Source organism: Meriones unguiculatus, chromosome 10 (genome assembly GCF_030254825.1).
Source record: "Meriones unguiculatus strain TT.TT164.6M chromosome 10, Bangor_MerUng_6.1, whole genome shotgun sequence".
NCBI classification, from domain to species: Eukaryota; Metazoa; Chordata; class Mammalia; order Rodentia; family Muridae; genus Meriones; species Meriones unguiculatus.
Window position 1 is genome coordinate 92,679,402 of NC_083358.1, and position 18,997 is coordinate 92,698,398.

Genomic DNA, 18,997 nt, shown 5'->3' on the forward strand with positions numbered 1-18,997 from the left:
TTTATTTCTTTTAATTCTATTTTCAACAAATGCTGTCTATCTCAATTTAATAAGGCTACAAATATTCTAAGCATAAAATCTAATTTTCTACAAACTTTCGACAATTAAATAAGCAATTGCAAAATTTGTTCAGTGACAAACTTGGCTCATCTTCACACCTATAGAAAATATTTTCTATAGATATAGATATTCTCTATAGGCAAAGAGAATATTCTCTAGGAAAACCAAAAATCTGCACAGTAATAGACATACTCCTTTATTATGTGCAAAACAGGATAAATCAATAAGTATTCCCTACATTAAGGCAGTATTAATTTCCAGTGTGTTTTTGTGGATATTTAAATCTATTTCTATAAAGCTATTATATTTGAACTACCTTTGTTTTTTCAATAGATTTGCATTCTTATGGGAGCAAGTAACTTTTTTTAAAAAAAAAGGAAATAATTAAGTCCAAGAGGAATTTTAGCAACACATGATTTGGACCAGTGGTCACTCTGTTTTGATATAGCTTTAAAATAAGATATTCAAGGGAAACACAGGGAGTAAATGTGTGCAATCTCCATGGCATGGAGATAGGTAAGGTTTTGGCTTATTATTGGTCACAGTGACTCCCTTTCTCTACCTGCTTGCTCTGCTCCTGTCAACAGTGATTTTGGTTGGTGTATGGAACATATTTGCCAAATTCATATGAATATGTGTTACTTTTGACATGACTGAACACAAGGCTTAATTGAAACCAGATGTCTGTGTGGTCCATGACTCCCTCATCCCGCTTATTCTATACCCAGATTCTGGATTGAGAAAACAAATGAAACTGAATGGAGGTCATCCAAGTCCAAGCCCAACAGAGTTCCTCTTAATAGCATAATATCATATGATAGAGTAATACCATATATATGATATATATATATGTGTGTGTGAAAATTTAGGTATGAAATATTGCAATATTTTTCAAAATGACTACTAATTATTTAGAAAGTAATAATTAAGGGGTTCAAAGTATTTTAAACACTGAGCTGTTACAATACTAACTAATAACAGCAAGGTTTAATTTTTAAATATAGAATTATTCTAATTATATACACGTTTTAGAGCTCTATGCAATTATTACATGAATAAAAACAAATTGAAACTATGGTCATTTTTAGACAGTGGATGTTAGGGAGGATTTATATTTTTTAGTGAGAAGATTTAAATTCAGTTTTCTGGTCAGCCAATGACTAGGTACATGGTTTTGAAAAAGCAACATCACTCTTATCCTTCAGTGTTATTATTTTAATCACGTGTTTTTATCTCCCTAGCAAAAAGTTATAGCTGTGTAATTATTGATATGTAAATGAGTTTGTATTCTACTTCATAAAGTTGTAATCTAGTGTTAACAATTATGACAGTTCTTTTGATATATATCTTTAGACAATGTTTATACTTTCCAGTTATGTGTGAGGATATTTATCTGTGCATGTATAGTACACAAATATGTGTCTCTGTGTGTGAGTACAGACAAACTAGCATGCACGTGAACGTCAGAGGTTGATACCAGTTATAATTTCATTGATTGCTTGGTTGGTTGGCTTACTGAGAAATGATCTCTCAATTGCTTTGCTATTTCCATAAGCTAGAAAGCTAGCTTCTGGGTTCTGCATCTCTCCAATCCCCAGAACTGAAGTTCCTGTTGTACTTCCCTACACCTGTCTTGTATGTGGATGCTTGGTATAGAAATCCAAGTCTTTTTACATATACAGCAAGCATTTTACTCACCTGATCCACATCCTGTTTACTATTAAATAAATAAATAAACTGGATGTTAACTTTTAGTCAGACAAAAATCACAAAGGTAGAAAGATAAGCTGCCATGTCTTAACATGAAACAATCATAAAATGTTACTCTGCTGATGAGAAAGAATGGTACTTGGTCAAAAGGAATGCTGAGCAGCTGGCAGACAGCCATACAGTGACGCACACCAGGACTGTTCTGATTAACAGTTTATGGTCTTCAGAAAAGCTGGCTCTTAACTCCAGGCATTATAAAAAATAGCTTGAAAGTGACCTAGAAAAAAAAAGAAGAAGAAGAAGAAGATGAAGTGAGATAATTGTCTCTAGAGCTTAGGAACATTCTTTGTACCCAGTGGGGTACAGTTTGATGAAGTCTTAGTTACACACACACACACACACACACACACACAGACACACACACAACACTAATGAAGGTTTGGTGCCTGCTGAGGCAGAACATGCCAAATTCTTAGCTTTTATAGTATTGAGTGAAAAGTAAGAAGGAGACTGACCATTGAGCAAAGAGAGCAGAACTCCAGAAACGCCACGTCCTAAGATCAGGAGGGTCTTTGGAAGACAAAACAAACAGAAATATTGTAAGTCAGCACTGAGTTGTAAACGTGTATTTTTTATAAAAATCGGTAACTTGAATGTGACTTAAAAATGTGCTTCTGATCCAAATACTGTGATAGAGAAATCTAAATTAAAATTATAGTTTATTTTCCTGATTTTTTTAAAATTCAAGAACAAAAGTTACGTATTTTGTGGTATTGAGAACTGAATCCATGGCCTTGGACAGAAACCTTATACCACCTCACTCCTGAGTTGTGTTCCCAGCCAAACAAATAAATTTTATTGAGCATATATTATGAAGCATCATAAAACACCTTAATTGTATAATAAAATACCATGTACAGTGCTTAACATACTGAGATTGCATGTTGGGCATCTATATAAAGTTGTGATTGAATTGAATAACATTTTATGCTTTCATCTTTCTCTGTTTTTTGAATTTTATTTTATGTATATGGGTGTATTACCTGAATATGTATTTATATATCACGTGAGTGAGTATATAAAATAATTAGAAGAAGGTGTTGGAATCCTTGGAGTGCCCAATGCTTGTGAGCTACTATCAAATGGGTGGTGAGTGCTGGGAATCAAACCCAGGTCTTCTGGAAGACCAGCCAGTGTTCCTAGCTTCTGAGCCAGTTCTCTAACATGTTCTATTCTTTCTTGTTGAATGGAAATCTTCTATTTGACATGAGTATAGCTGAACAAATATATGGTTCCTAAATAACTATTCCAAATGTGAAGTACCTCGCTGAGCAGCCATATTCGTGAAGGCCAGTGGATTGCCACAACTATATAACTATGTAAGCATCACTCACTTAAAGAAATGTCATGGACAGACAATATTAATGTTCTTTTTCTATAACTATAACTGATGACTTATTACGTTTTCTGAGGAGCAACCATGTTTCTGACCCATGACAGCAAAAGTTCTCTCACTTAGCATTTTCTTTTAAAAAACAGAGCCACACAGTATAACGTCATTCTTTTTCTCTGGCCTTTTGTTTTAGAAATACTAGGAGTTCCTTCCTTCCTTCCTTCCTTCCTTCCTTCCTTCCTTCCTTCCTTCCTTCCTTCCTTCCTTCCTTCCTTCCTTCCTTCCTTCCTTCTTCTCTCTCTGTCTCTCTCTCTCTCTCCTTCTCTCTCTCTCTCTTTCATTTTATTCACTTTGTATCCCGGTTGTAGCCCCCTCCATCTCCACCCAGTCCCACCCATCTTCTCTCCCTATGCCCCCTCCCTAGTCCACTGATAGGGGAGGACCTCCTCTCTTTTGCCGACCTGCTGGTTCTTAAATAATATGTTGCTTTTGTGATCTTTTAAATGTCCACTTAAAAAACTAGTAGTTCCCCTGGCGGGTTCATCCTAGCCCACAGAGGAACAGAGTCATTTTGATTTGTGTTTCTCTGATGTATAGTGTATATAAACACGTTTTTGTTTTGGTGCCAGGTATAGGATGTGGGACTGACTCAGATGGTCCATTTGCCTCATTCAGGCTCTGCGAGGAGCTCTTTGCCAAGTGCAGCTAGTCTAAATCTGAGGACTCTGGAGAGAGGATAAATGCCAGAGCCTAGAGAATGTGGGACTCAGAGAAAGAACAAGGCTGCTCCTGCTTCCCCTTTGCTGCTACAGGTTGCTGTTGTGAGACAAGAAGTTGGAGATCTCCTGAAATGAGGATTAGACTGGCTGCATGGAACCCGATGAACCTAACCAGCAGGAAAGAGCTAAGAGCTCTCCCACTAACCCTTTCTCCTACCTGGTGTTGGGATGTTTGAGGGGAGAAAAAGATATGAAACATAAAAGAGTTTTATAAATTAACACAAACACTAATGATGTTGAACATTTCTTTAAATGCTTCTCAGCCATTTGATTTTCCTCTGTTTATAATTGTTTAGCTCCATACCCCATTTTTAATTGGATTATTGAGTTTGTTGGTGTGCTTTTAATACCAAGAAGAAATATAGAAATTGGAGTATTCTCAGTATCATGTTGGAAGCTGTAAATAGAGCATGTTCAGATCCTTCATCCTGAGTTCTAAAGGCTCCTAAGGGGATCCACAGGTCAGTGAATGCAAGAAGATTTTAGAAGCAAAGTTATCCTACCGCTGTTTACTAATTATTGTTATGAATAGAGAAACTGTCTTTTTGTATGCAGACTTTATTGCAAAGCACTGATCAAGAATGATTGTCAGGGGTTGGAGAGATGTCCAGTAGTTGAGAGAACTGGATACTTTTTCAGAGGACCTGGGTTCAATTTCCAGCCCCCACATGGTACCTAACAGCTGTCTGGAAGTTCAGTTCCAGGAAATCTGACATCTTCACACGGACATACATTCAGGCAAAACACCAATGCACATAAAATACAATTAAATATTCTTTTAAAAAAAGAATAATTGTCAAAGATTTAAAAGATCAGAGCAACAAAATTCTGTAAGAAGATGAAAATACATACCAAAATATGAAGAAACTACAAAACATCCAAAAAATAGAACTTTTGTAAAGTATTATAAGTGGAGCATCCAATAGGGATCTATGGAAAAAAAAGAAAAGAAAAAAAAAAAACATGTTTAGAATCAAACTCTGGGGATCTAACAACTTGAACTACTTAAATTAAAATAATTCAAAGGAAGAATAATTGAGAAACACAGAAAAAGAACAGGAAAAGGGTACATGAATAATACAAATCAAAACACAGTCTTGAGACACAGTTAATTGAAACAAATTCAGATTCTGTATCTTTAAAAAAAAATCCATGTACATACTTTGTTGGTGGAAGCCTAATTATTTCATGCTTGTGGTTTTGCTGCTACAGACGTTCTCATAATTTTTATTTTAAAATGTGTCTTGCTGTATGTATGTCCCGAAAGAAAATTCGTATTTGTGCATTGATCTTGAATCTATCACCATCACTCATGTCAATTAATAATTCCAGCATAATTTGTTACTAATTCTTTATAATTATTCCACAGAATATTATGAATTCCATGTGCCATATAAACGAAAATGATATTGCTTTCTTCTGAATCCTTATGCTTTAAAATAAAGCCTTTTCTATCTTATCATATGACTTAGGAATTTCTAGTTTGATGGCACACAAATAGTAAGAGAGGAGGTCATTGCCGTGTACCTGCACAGGCTTTCTCACAAAGACATGTGCTGCAGATTTTGTGCCATGGTGTAAGCCTGGAAGTTCCTTCATCAGGCCAGCTGTGATTAATTTGGTACTTCATTTTGTCATGAGTGAGTATCTGATTTTACCAAATGTTTTTGCTGTTTTTCCATATGATGACACCACTTGTTTTCATTTGATCTATTACTTTGATAAATTATAATTAATGATTTTAAAGCACTGGAAAAACCTCACATACTAAGTACTCAGACCTTTGTTGATGGAGTAGCATTCATTTTATACATATCTAATTCAATTTGCTAATTTGTTTTTTAGTTTTAGATTTGGACCTGCAGGGTGTGTGTGTGTGTGTGTGTGTGTGTGTGTGTGTGTGTGTGTGTGATATGTACTCTCTGGTGTGCTAGGTGATCAGGTAGGATTAAATTAAATGCACATAAAGTTGGTAGGTGAAAGTAGTTACAAAGTTAGGGAAATATTTGGATAGTAGAGGCTGAGAGGTCGATTGACCAAAGCATACAACATATATGTATGAAATTCTAATACTTCATTTTTAGTGTTTATGATTCCCTCAAAATAATTTTTACCCAAATATTACTTAATTGATTAATTAATTGCTTCTACATAATAATAATAATAATAATAACAATATTGGTGTTATTTCCAAGAAAGCATAAATCTTATTCTCTATTTTCTTAACACACTGAGCATAAAATAGATGAGGCAAGAAAATGGGACATCAAGAAAATAGATGAGCCTACTGTTTACTTTGGAGTTTGAAAATATTTCTATTTTTGCTGGACAGGTCTAGGTGTAAATGTATGCAGGAAGATAGTTGAACGTAAGAATAGCATCAATTTATTTAACATAATTCGCATTGAGCTAATTTTATACTACAATTGTAGAATATTCATGCTTTTGAAGGTCATATGCAGTGTTCACTGTAACTATTTTCTCAGGTATTAGCCAGACTTAAATTAACTTAAAACAACAGAAATATGCTCTCAAGCCACAGTGTGATTAAACTAAAAATACGTGGCAGAAAAAAATACTGAAAAAGGCTCAAAGAGCGAAACATTAAGCTGAGTAGTATTTTTCACCTTGTTTTGAATATTAATATTTTCAGATTCCCACTGGAGAGTATTAGGTGATTTCTTTTTCTTAGAGACATTTGCAGGTTATGCATTCACTGTTGTAGGTACTCAGATGGTAATGAGCTATTTCATCACAAGAGGTCATTTTTGTTTGTTGAAATGATTTTTCAGTTGAAACCTAACAGGAAAAAGAGGTGAACAAATAAATAATACCATATACAAAATTAGTCAATTAAAGAAGTGATTCTTTTTATAATATTTTATTTTTGTTAATTACAGTTTATTCACTTTGCATCCCAGTTGTAGCCCCCTCCCTCATTCCTTCTCAATCCTACCCTCCTTCCCTCTTCTCATCCCATGCCCTTCTCCAAGTCCACTGATAGGGGAGGTCCTCCTCCCCTTCCATCTGACCCTAGCTCATCAGGTCTCATCAAGACTGGCTGCATCGTCTTCCTCTGTGGTGTGGTAAGGCTGCTCCCTGTTAGGGGGAGGTGAGCAAAAAGCATAATTACTAAGTTTTTATGAACTGTTGTGTCCTGTTAGTGCATACTGCCCTGTGAGTCCAGTATATCTCACCTGTACTGACCAATTAAAAAAAAAAAAACTTTTATTATGAAAAAAGAGAAGTGATTCTTTTTTTTTTTTCAATGCAGTTTATTCAGGAACCTTGAACAATCTTCTGACCCTGGGGAAAGCCAGCCCACAGCTTAAATAGCCTCTGGGTAGCCAACCCCAGCGTGCCACGTGGGCAATGCAGATAGGTCCACATACATGGAAGCAAGCCAGATCCTCAGCCTTAGCGAAATATGGAGTTGTTTGTGATTCTTAATTGATAAGCTCCTATAGCTATACATCTGAAGTAAGGCCATTAGAAGTTAATTAGATTATGAAGGGTTTTTTTGTTTGTTTCTTTCTTTTTGTTTGTTTGTTTTTGTTTTTGTTTTGGTGAATTTGGGTTCCAGAAGCTTACATGTTCTTGTTGTGAACCTTGATCATCATGAGACATCTGAATGTCTTTATTGAGCTGTATCAATGGACTTGTGAATATAACACTTTTATGGGTTGAATTTCCAATCCCCCTCCCCATGAATAAACTGAAAATTACCAAAGAGTGAATCCTACAATTAGCACTCCTTATACAAACAGAAGGCAGGAGAGTAGAATAAGTACTTCCTGAAAAGCAGGTGTTTCTAGAGAAGGAAAGCATGGAAACCAAGGATACTCACAGGCTTATGTCATAAAGTAAGACAGAGAAATTAGGTTTAATGAAGTGCAAAAATGTGTTTACAATCAAGAAATAGTCTGTGATAGTAAAATCAGGAATCAAACATCAAGATCATGAACTCAGTGGCTGGCTCTTTAACCACTCCCCCTAGGGGGGGTGCCAGGCCACAGAGAAGGACATTGAAGGCCATCCTGATGAGACCTGATAAGCTGGGGTCAGATGGAAGGGGAGGAGGACCTCCACTATCAGTGGACTTAGAGAGGGGCATGGGAGAAGTTGAGGGAGAGAGGGTGGGATTGGGAGGGAATGAGTGAGGGGGCTACAGCTGGGATACAAAGCAAATAAAGTGTAATTAATGTAAAAAAATTAAAATGTAATTAAACAAACAAACAAAAAAAGATATCACAAAGTGCTGGATGTAGTGGCACAGAGCTACGGGCAGAGCTACAGCCTTGGCACTTATGAGAAGAGTGAAGAGGAACAGAAACTCACGGTCATCCACAGTTAAATAGCATGAGGTAGGTCAGGCTACCCTACAGGATACCGAGTCTCAGAAAAACAAAACAACAATCAACCAATAAGCTAAAGCAAACCAACAAAGAAGAACTCAGCAAATCTGAGACAATGGTCAGGTTGGATCTTAGGTGTTAAATTGATATTTTTGTACATAAAATATGTACAGGATATATTTGGAATGTTTCACAGGAGAAAAGATCATGAATTACTTCATAGGAAATAAAAATGGAGTGCCCAATTAGAATTTTAACACATGAAAATTTCTCCCAAGAATTATAATCAATTACTACTAATTACTTATTATCAGCCTCAAATCCTCCAGGACTATGTATATTTACAATAAAATTATTAAGAAAGGACTGAAGGTGAACTTGATAGCAAATGACTCAATGAATGAATGAATGAACAAATGGAATAATAATATTCAGTTATTATAAACAAATACATTTAGTAGGTTGAGATGTATAAACATGGTCTACAGGCTGTGGTCTAGCTAATCTAAGAACCCAGCAGTGGTTTTGGTCCACAAGGGTTATTCAGCTTCTCTTCGGTATATACTGGAAGTCCAGAGAAGGGTCCTTGGCCTTGGCAAAGGATCTGAGTCCCATTCCTACCACTTATGTCAAGTGGCTAACACCAATAAATCCAGTTCCAGGGATCTGATACCTCTGGCCTCACTGAGCTCCTGTACTTGTATGTACAGTGCAGCCCTTCCCACATACACATAAATAAGTAAAAAATGACCTTAAACAGTATTTCAAAAAGTAATACATAGAGATGCTGCCTGTTTGTTAAGAGATGGAGCTGAATGGCAGGAAATACATAATGCACTACATAAGCATGTAAATCATAGTTAAATGTCTGTGTCTCAGCACCTACAAATGTAAGAATATAAGTAATTGATAATTTCTGACTAAGTCAATAAATGACTAATTAAAAGATGACTAATATGTTCATTATTATGAAAATAAAACCCCTGCAGCATTGGACAGATAATGAGATCAAAATAAATTTTAAAATTGCTGAAGGTTTAATAAATTTCTCATATAGTGTATGAATTCCATTTATTTGGCTATCAAAGTTCTGATCAAGTAATGGTTTAATTTTCTTAAATGAAGTTTACTTTCTATACTTCATATATTTTTTCATATATATATTTACATACTTCATATATTTTATATTCAGTGAAAGGGAAAAAAAAAAACAACCTACCCATATAATGATTGTATTTCCTAGAGCAGCTCCCACTCTTTGCCAAGAATAAAAGAAACTGCGGTGTCACAAGCAAATGTCTAAGTAGGACAGCTTGTCTGAAACTTTTCTTAGCTGCTATTCATAGGTGGACCTGCTTAGCTGATAAAAGTCTATGTGTTCCCTCATTATGCCATTAATGATCATTTTGTTTTGCCATGAAGTGCTAGAGGATAGTTCTTCCTGGTGACGAATATTCTTCACTAAATGAATCAGAAAATTGATTTTAAAAGAAAGAAAATTTCCAGATCATTCTCGAACACACGCTCTATTGTGCTGAGACATCCAAGATGGCCTCCTCCCATTTGTAGCTGGAGGTATACTGACACTGCCAGAGAAGATAGAGTTCTCATGTGTGTAGCTTCTCAAAATCTCTTTAATTTTTATCACATAATAGTTTTCACTGGAGTACTACAGGTAAAAATGACAAACTTCTTTAGGCCCAGCTTCAGAAATTATTTAGAATGCTCTGTCATAGCATGTGCACTAAAGAAAACTGTGTACATATCTAAAGAGGAAATGGAGAAATAAATACTAACTCAGAATATTATTAGCAAGGAATTTCCTGCCATCCTAATAAAAGGCAGCATCAGTTTGGCTTTCAACTGTGGCCACTGGATAACCAGCAAATTAATGATATTACTGAGACTGAGCAATTAATAACAATAATAGTTATTGTTGTTGTTATTATTATTATTATTATTATTATTATTATTATTTACTCACTTTGTATCCCAGCTGTGGTCCCTGCCCTCAATCCCGGTTCCAACCCCCCATACCCCTGCCCTAGTCCACTGATAGGGGAGGTCCTCTCCCCTAATATCTGACCCTAGCCTATCAGGTCTCATCAGGACTGTCTAGATCCTCTTTCTCTGTGACCAAGTAAGGCCACCTCGATAGAGAGAGGTGATCAAAGAGCAAGAAACTGAGTTCATGACAGACACTGCCCCTGCTCCCCTTACTAGGACACCCCCATGAAGACTGAGCTGCCATATCACACTGAAGGAGACATATCTCCTCATACCTCAGAAGCTATGCAGGGTCAAGCCTTGTTAGTACTTGAAAGGGAGACTGAGCAATTTTTAAAGATAAATATGTAGCTGATTTGCATATACTGTTTTTTAATTGATATACCCTGTGATGGCTGAAACCTTGTTTATAATGGGGACTTTTTTTTACTTGTACAATTTGTATTAAGAAGAAACAATTCCATTCATCATTCATGGAAAGAAAATATTTAAAATGATTATGCGTACATAGGCTTCAGCTTTAGTTCATTGTCCCTCAGAAGTTAAAAGTGAAGAATTTCACACTGTTTTACATCATTGTACTTTTAATCTACTGGTCTCAAACAAAAGGTCAGTCATCAGCCTATTCATTAAAACATCAAATCAATTCTGGTCATTGTTTATGTTTTTTAAATCCAGTTGAACATATCTATCCTACTATCTTATCCAGAAGTTTCCAAAGCAGTTCATCTTATTAATTTAACATTATTAAAGTAGAAATTCTGAAATTTTAGGATACACTTAATTAAAGCTTTAGAAAACTATAGGGTACATTCAGAAACTTTTAGACTTTAATGAAAATTTAGCATATTTTATTGAGTTAATAATCCCAGAGGATAGAATATTATAGGTCTATAATAAAACAAAATAAAAAAAAAAAACCCTACTATCATGTCTGGGTTTAAAAAATAGTGTTTTTCATCAGAACTAAAAGCTAAACGGAATAAAAAAAAAGAAAGAAATCTCAAAATTTCCCTCATAATTTCATGACTAACTAAGATTTAAAAAGTGCAAACATAAAAAGAACTATGTGGAAGTTGGTGGTATGAGTCAATGGTTAAGAGCACTGGTTGCTCTTTCAGAGGTCCTAAGTTCAGTTCCCCACAACATGGTGGCTCAACCATCTATAATAAGATATGAAGCCCTCTTCTGGAATGCAGGTGTAAATGCAGATAAAACAGCCATACATAAAATGAGTGAGGTAACCCAAAAGCAGAAAGACAGGCATGGTAAATACTCACTTATAAGTGGATATTAGCCATATAATACAGGATAAACATACTAAAATCCACAGACCTAAAGAAGCTAAACAACAAAGAGGACCCTAGGGAAGATGGAGATTCTCAGTCAAAAGGAAAAACAGGAGAGACACAGAACACAGTAGAAAAGAAGGAACGGGAATAGAGCCTACCATAGATGTCCTCTAAAAGACTCCACTGGCTTGGGATCAAAGCAGATACAGAGACTCACAGCTAAACTTTGGACAGAGTGCATGGAGTCTTATGGAAGAAGAGGGATATAAAAGGACATAGAGGGGACAGGAGCCATACAAGGAGACCAACGAAAGAACAACAGCAAGAAAGCAGGACTCAGGGGGGACTGCAGAGAGTAATGCATCAACCAAACATCTTGCATAGAGAGGACATAGACCCCCTGCTCAGATAGCCCATAGACAGCTTAGTTTCCATGTTGGTCCTCTGCTAAAGGGAGAAGAAATAGTCTTTGACATGAACTCAGTTGCCTGCTCCTTGATCACTTCTCCCTGTGGGACAATCTAGCCAGCCCACAGAGGAAGAGGATCCAGGCAGTCCTGATGGGACCTGATAGGCTAGGGGAGGAAGACTTATGCTATCAGTGAACTAGGGGAGAGAGAATGGGGAGGCAGGAAGAAGGAGGGAGGGTAGAATAGGGACGAGATGAGGAAGAGGTACAACCAAGATAGAAAGTGAATAAATTTAAAATAATAATAATAATAATAATAATTTTTAGAAAAAAGTGAGTAAGTTAAGCATTGTACAGTTACATGATGTACTAACAGAAAAAAATTATTGTCAATTGCATTGTATTTTTACAATATGAGTTTTTCAATTATTAATTTGAAACAAATTCAGAATTTTTAATAATGAAACATTGCAAAATTTATTATAACTTTACATGTCTGATAGCTGCCTTTCCGAGGGAAGTTCTAAGAAAACTGCAATATAATCTAAGGCAAAAAAGCCTGATATTGATACAATAATCTTAAAAATTATAGGCATCATGTAAATATCATGAATATGAATTTTCCCAGGATGTTATTTAACCTAACCCATCTCTCTTATTTTTGATATCTTTTTAGCTCCCTGGAATTCACAGTAATTCTTTAAAATGGAAACAATTGCTAACCATGTTGAAAGTTTTTTACTCTTATATAACATCTTATTGTCCATATTCCTTTTAAAAGATCATTATTACATTCACTTATAAATATACATGCACTGTATATTTTGCTATATGTATAAAATACAGATTGATCAAATTAACCTAATTAACATCTCCAAATCCATGCTTAATACTTCTTTTTTTTATTGCAGTGGAAAGTATTTACATTTCTTTCATCTTTGAGTTTGACACCCTGCATCTTTATTATTATTGTTATTTTTGCCATTATTCCTGTCATTTTTTATTAATTTTTAATTTTTTTAAATTTTTTATTAATTACACTTTATTCATTTTGTATCCCCCCATAAGCCCCTCCCTCCTCCCCTGCCGATCCCACCCTCCCTCCTCTTTCTGCATGCATGCCACTCCCCAAGTCCACTGATAGGGGAGGTTCTCCTCTCCTTTCTGATCTTAGTCTATCAGTTCTCGTCAAAAGTGGCTGCATTGTCCTCTACTGTGGCCTGGTAAGGCTGCTCCCCCCTCAGGGGGAGGTGGTCAAAGAACAGGCCAATCAGATTATGTCAGAGGCAGTCCCTCTTCCCATTACTATGTAACCCACTTGGACACTGAACTGCCATGGGCTACATCTATGCAGGGGTTCTAGGTTATCTCCATGAATAGTCCTTGGTTGGAGTATGAGTCTCTGGGAAGTTCCCTGTGTTCAAAATTTTTGTTCAGTTGCTCTCCTTGTGGAGACCCTGTCCTCTCCAGCTCTTTCTATTTCCCACTTATTACATAAAATTCCATTCACTCTGTCCAACAGTTGGCCATCAGGCTCAGCATCTGCTTTGATAGTCTGCAGGGAAGAGGCTTTCAGAGGTCCTCTGTAGCAGGTTCCTAGTTTGTTTCCTGTTTTCTTCTTCTGGCTTTCAGAAGCCCTCTGTAGAAGGTTCCTAGGTTGTTTCTTGTTTTCTTCTTCTTCTGATGTCCATCCTCTTTGCCTTTCAGGATGGGGATTGACCATTTTAGTTAGGGTCCTCTCTCTTGCTTAGTTTCTTTGGATGCACAGATTTTAGTGGGTTTGTCCTATGTTGTATGTCTATATGAGTGAGTATATACCCTGTGTGTCTTTTTGCTTCTGGGACAACTCACTCAGGATGATCCTTTCCAGGTCCCACCATTTATCTGCAAATTTCATGATTTCCTTATTTTTCATTGCTGAGTAATATTCCATTGTATAGATGTACCACAATTTCTGTATCCATTCTTCAGTTGAGGGGCATCTGGGTTGTTTCCAACTTCTGGCTATTACAAATAAAGCTGCTACAAACATGGTTGAGCAAATGTCCTTTTTGTGTACTTGAGCCTCTTTTGGATATATGCCTAGGAGCTGTATGGCTGGATCTTGGGGAAGCGCTATTCCTAGTTGACTGAGAAAGCGCCAGATTGATTTCCAGAGTGGTTGTACAAGTTTACATTTCCACCAGCAGTGGAGAAGGGTTCCCCTTTCTTCACAACCTCTCCAGCATGTGTTGTCACTTGAATTTTTGATCTTGGCCATTCTGATGGGTTTAAGGTGAAATCTCAGGGTTGTTTTGATTTGCATTTCCCTAATGGCTAATGAGGTTGAGCATTTCTTTAAGTGCTTCTCTGCCATTCGGTATTCCTCTACCGAGAATTCTCTGTTTAGCTCTGTTCCCTATTTTTTAAGTGGATTACTTGGTTTGCTGCTTTTCAGCTTCTTTAGTTCTTTATATATACTGGATATAAGTCCTCTGTCAGATAAAGGGTTGGTGAAGATTCTTTCCCAATCTGTAGGCAGTCGCTTTGTTTTGATGATTTTGTCCTTTGCTTTGCAGAAGCTTTTCAGTTTCATGAGGTCCCATTTATTGATTGTTGCTCTTAGAGCCTGTGCTGTTGGTGTTCTGTTCAGGAAGTTTTCTCCTGTACCAATGAGTTCTAGGGTATTCCCCACTTTTATTTCTAGCTGATTTAATGTGTCAGGTTTTATGTTGAGGTCTTTGATCCACTTGGACTTCAGTTTTGTGCAGGGTGATAAGTATGGATCTATTTTTATTTTTCTACATGTAGACATCCAGTTGGACCAGCACCATTTGTTGAAGATGCTATCTTTTTTCCATTGTATGGTTTTGGCGTCTTTGTCAAAGATCAGGTGTCCATAAGTGTGTGGGTTTATTTCTGGGTCCTCTGTTCAGTTCCATTGATCCACTATTCTGTTTCTATGCCAGTACCATGCAGTTTTTAAAACTAATTTTTTATATTAGTTGGAGTTTATTCACTTTGTATCCCAGCTGTAGCCCCCTTCTTCTTCCCCTCCCAATCCCACTTTTCTTCCCTCATCTCCTCCCATACCCCTCTCCAAGTCCACTGTTGACTCCAAGTCCTTCCCTTCCATCTCACCCTAGCTTATCAAGTCTCATCAGTATTGGCTGCAATGTCCTACTCTGTGGCCTGGCAAGGCTGCTGTCCCCTCAGGAGGAGGTGATCAAAGAGCCAGCCACCGAGTTCATTCCAGATACAGTTCCTGTTTCCCTTACTAGGGAATCCACTTGGATACTGAGCTGCCTTGTTTTGTAGAGTTTCCTAAGCCTTGAGAGGGAAGGCGTAGGACTGATTGTTTTTTGGCCTCTAACTCTTCACATTACCCACTTGTAATTATTGTTAATTTCCATCTACTTCAAGACGAAGCTTCTTTGATGATGGCTGAACAAGATACTAAACTATGGGTATAGATGAATGCCATTAAGCATCATTTTATTGATATTATCCTTTATCCAAATAATAATTTTAAACAATATTAATATTTCTCAGTTATTTACTAATGAATGATGTTTCTACTAATGCATTTTTGAAAATGTCATATATATTTATAATGAGCTTTGATCCAATTCAGCCCTCCCATTCCTTTTCATACAATTGTTTCCTATTGATCTGTTTTTTTCTCTCCCAGCTTCATATCATGTTCTCTCTCCCATCCCTCTCTCTCTCTCTCTCTCTCTCTCTCTCTCTCTCTCTCTCTCTCTCTTCTCCTGCCATTGAGAACACTCAGTGGCAACTGAATGGGATGCACATAGAACTATTTCGGACCATATACCTGAGCATAAGCAGCCTTTCAGGGGTCACATCCCTGAAAGAAACTTACGCGTCTCCCTTTGAAGCCATCAATTTCCAGTGTCTTCTCAGTTACAGGTGAAACTTACGAACCTGTCCTGGCTTCATGTTGGGATTTTAGCTTTCTTGATCTTCTGAAGGAGATAGAAATGCTTGCTTTTGACAGACCTGAGAAGAGTATCTAAATGTGTCACTTAGAGGAAGGCTAGCTTAAAGATTTTCTGCACCATGAAGCACCACCTAATATTTGTCTAGTTTTTATTTTACTCACATAATCCCTCTGAGTTATCTTTCAGTTTAATGTTCACGATAAAGCCAAAGTTTAGGACAAGTCAATGAAGGAAAAAATAAGCTTTGTATTTCCCAAAGGCTTTTGCTCTTTGTAGATTAAAAAATTCACTATTTTTTCCGTAGCCTTTTGTTGAAGTGAATACATTATATGGATTTATAATGTGTTCTTATGAAAGACATCTTACAATGAGGAGGGGCACTTATAAAGAACAACTGAACAAAATAGCTCATAGAATCCCTTCCATAAGAGAAGATGAAATGGAAAGAAACATTTTCATATGGGGTATATTTATATTAGATAATTAAATATATATATATATATATATATAGTGTCATGATATTACATATACATTGTCATTTGCTCCTAATAGATACAAGTTTTTTGCATAATCTGAGAGTTAAAGTAGCTGTGGAAAAAAAAAATCACATTTTTAAATTTACAATTATATGGTTTCCCAAAGTGAGGGGAACAAGGACTATTTCTAACAGGAACTCAGTGACTGGCTCTTTGGCCTCCCCACCCCCCAAGGGAGGAGCAGTCCTGTTAGGCCACAGAAGAGGGCTTTGCAGCCAGTCCTGAAGATACCTGACAAAACAGGATCAGATGAATGGGGAGGAGGTCCCCCCCATCAGTGGACTTGGAAAGGGGCACGGTGGAGGTGAGGGAGGGAGGGAGGGACTGGGAGGGAATGAGGGAGCGGGACATGGCTGGGATACAGAGTTAATAAAATGTAACTGATAAGAAAAAAATAAAATAAAATAAAATTGCAATTATAGGACCATTCATTATTATTACTATTTACAATTCTTTCACCCTGTATCCAGGCTGTAACCCCTTCCCTCATCACCTCCCTGTGCTACCATCCCCTCTTTCCTCCCCTATCTCTCTTCTTTTGTCCACTGATGGGGAAAGTTTTCCTTCCCTATTGTGACTCTAGCCTGTCAGATCCCATCAGGACTGCCTGGATACTCTTCCTCTGTGGACTCTCTAGGTCAATACAGCAGGGAGAAGTGACCAAGCAAATGGCAACCAAGTTCATGTCAGAGACTATCTTTTTTCCCTGTAGTAGGCCACTCACATGGATACTGAGCTGTCAATCTGGAGCTTTCCAGAAAACTGGGAATAGTGCTACCTCAAGATCCAACTGTAGCACTCCTGGGCATATCTCTGAAAGACCCTAAACCATACAACAAGGACATTTACTCAACTATGTTTACAGCAGCTTTCTTCATAATAGCCAGAATCTGGAAACAACTTAGATGTCCCTCAACTGAGGAATGTATAAGGAAATTGTGATACATTTATACAATGGAGTATTTCTTAGCTATTAAAAACAAGGATATCATGAAATTTGCAGGCAAATGGGTGGAACTAGAAAAGATCATCCTGAGTGAGGTAACCCAGAAGCAGAAAGACATGCATAGTATATACTCATTCATAAGTATACATTAACCATATAATATAGGATAAACATTGTTGGTATAATGTTCTTATGGAATGTATACAATTTATCCTTTTTTATTTAAATGCTGATTTCTCTTTCCCATTCTCTGGTTTCAATCTGGACATTGAATTGTGAGGTTTATTCCAAGCATCACCTGTCTCAAGTTTGTGTAAACATGCCACCATTTGTTCTCTGTAATTTCAGTAAAATAACCAACCAATGCTGAACAATAGAGAGAAAAGGGTAAGACATTCTGGTCTGTAGGGGAGGAGAAGGAAACAAGTGGGAGGAGTGGGGAAAAGAGAGATCAGAGAGAAGAGTAGTTTGAACCATGAGGACAGAAGAAACCAGACCTAAGATATGACTAAAAGACAGTATAATGTGGGAAATCTGAATGGGAGGAAACTATGCGGACGTGGAGGTTTAGGATAGAGTCACTATTGCCCAGCATTGTACTCTAGGTTAATTAAATAAACCCTTGTCTCTGTGTGGTGATTTGGCTTTACAGCTGGTTTAGGAATAACTGCTGCTTAACTAAAAGATAAATCAATATAAAACATTAATATTCAACAACACTAAAATCTACAGACCTAAAGTAGTTAACAAGGAGGACCCTAGGCAAGATGAGAAGGAAAAAATAAGATAAACACCAGAAGTGGTAGAGGAGAAGGAACAGGAGGGGAACCTATCACAGATGTCCTCTAAAAGACTCCACCCAGCAGGGGATCAAAGCAGATGCAAAGACTCACAGCCAAACTTTGAACAGAGGGCAGGAAGTCTTGAGGAAGAAGGTGGTGACAGAAGTACCAGGAGATGACAGGAGCCACAACAAAGCCCAAAATCCTGGTCCAAGGGGAATGACAGAGCTTAATGTATCAAACAAAGACCGCTCAGGGGGAGGTGATTACAGAACCAGCCACTGAGTTCATGTCTGAGACAGTCCCTGTTACCCTTATTAGTGAGCCCATTTGGAGACTGAGCTGCCACGGGCTACCTCTGCACAGGGGTTCTAGGTTATATCCTTGAATGATCTTTGATTGGCTTATCAGTCTTAGCAAATACCCTCGTGCACAGATTTTTTTGGTTATGTTGTTCTCCTTGTGGAGCTCCAGACACTTCCAGGTCTTTCTATCTCCCCCTTCTTTCATAAGATTCCCTGCACTCTGCCCAAAGTTTAGCTATGAGTCTCAACATCTGCTTTAATATCCTTCTTGGTGGAGTCTTTCAGAGACCCTCTGTGGTAGGCTCTTGTATTGTTCCTTGTTTCACCTTCTCCCGATGTCTATCCCATTTGCCTTTCTGAGTGAAGATTGAACATCTTGCCCCAGGTGCTCCTTCTTGCTTAGCTTCTTTAGGTGTATAGATTTTAGAATGTTTATCCTATATTGTATGTCTAATATCCACTTATAAGAGAGTATATACCCT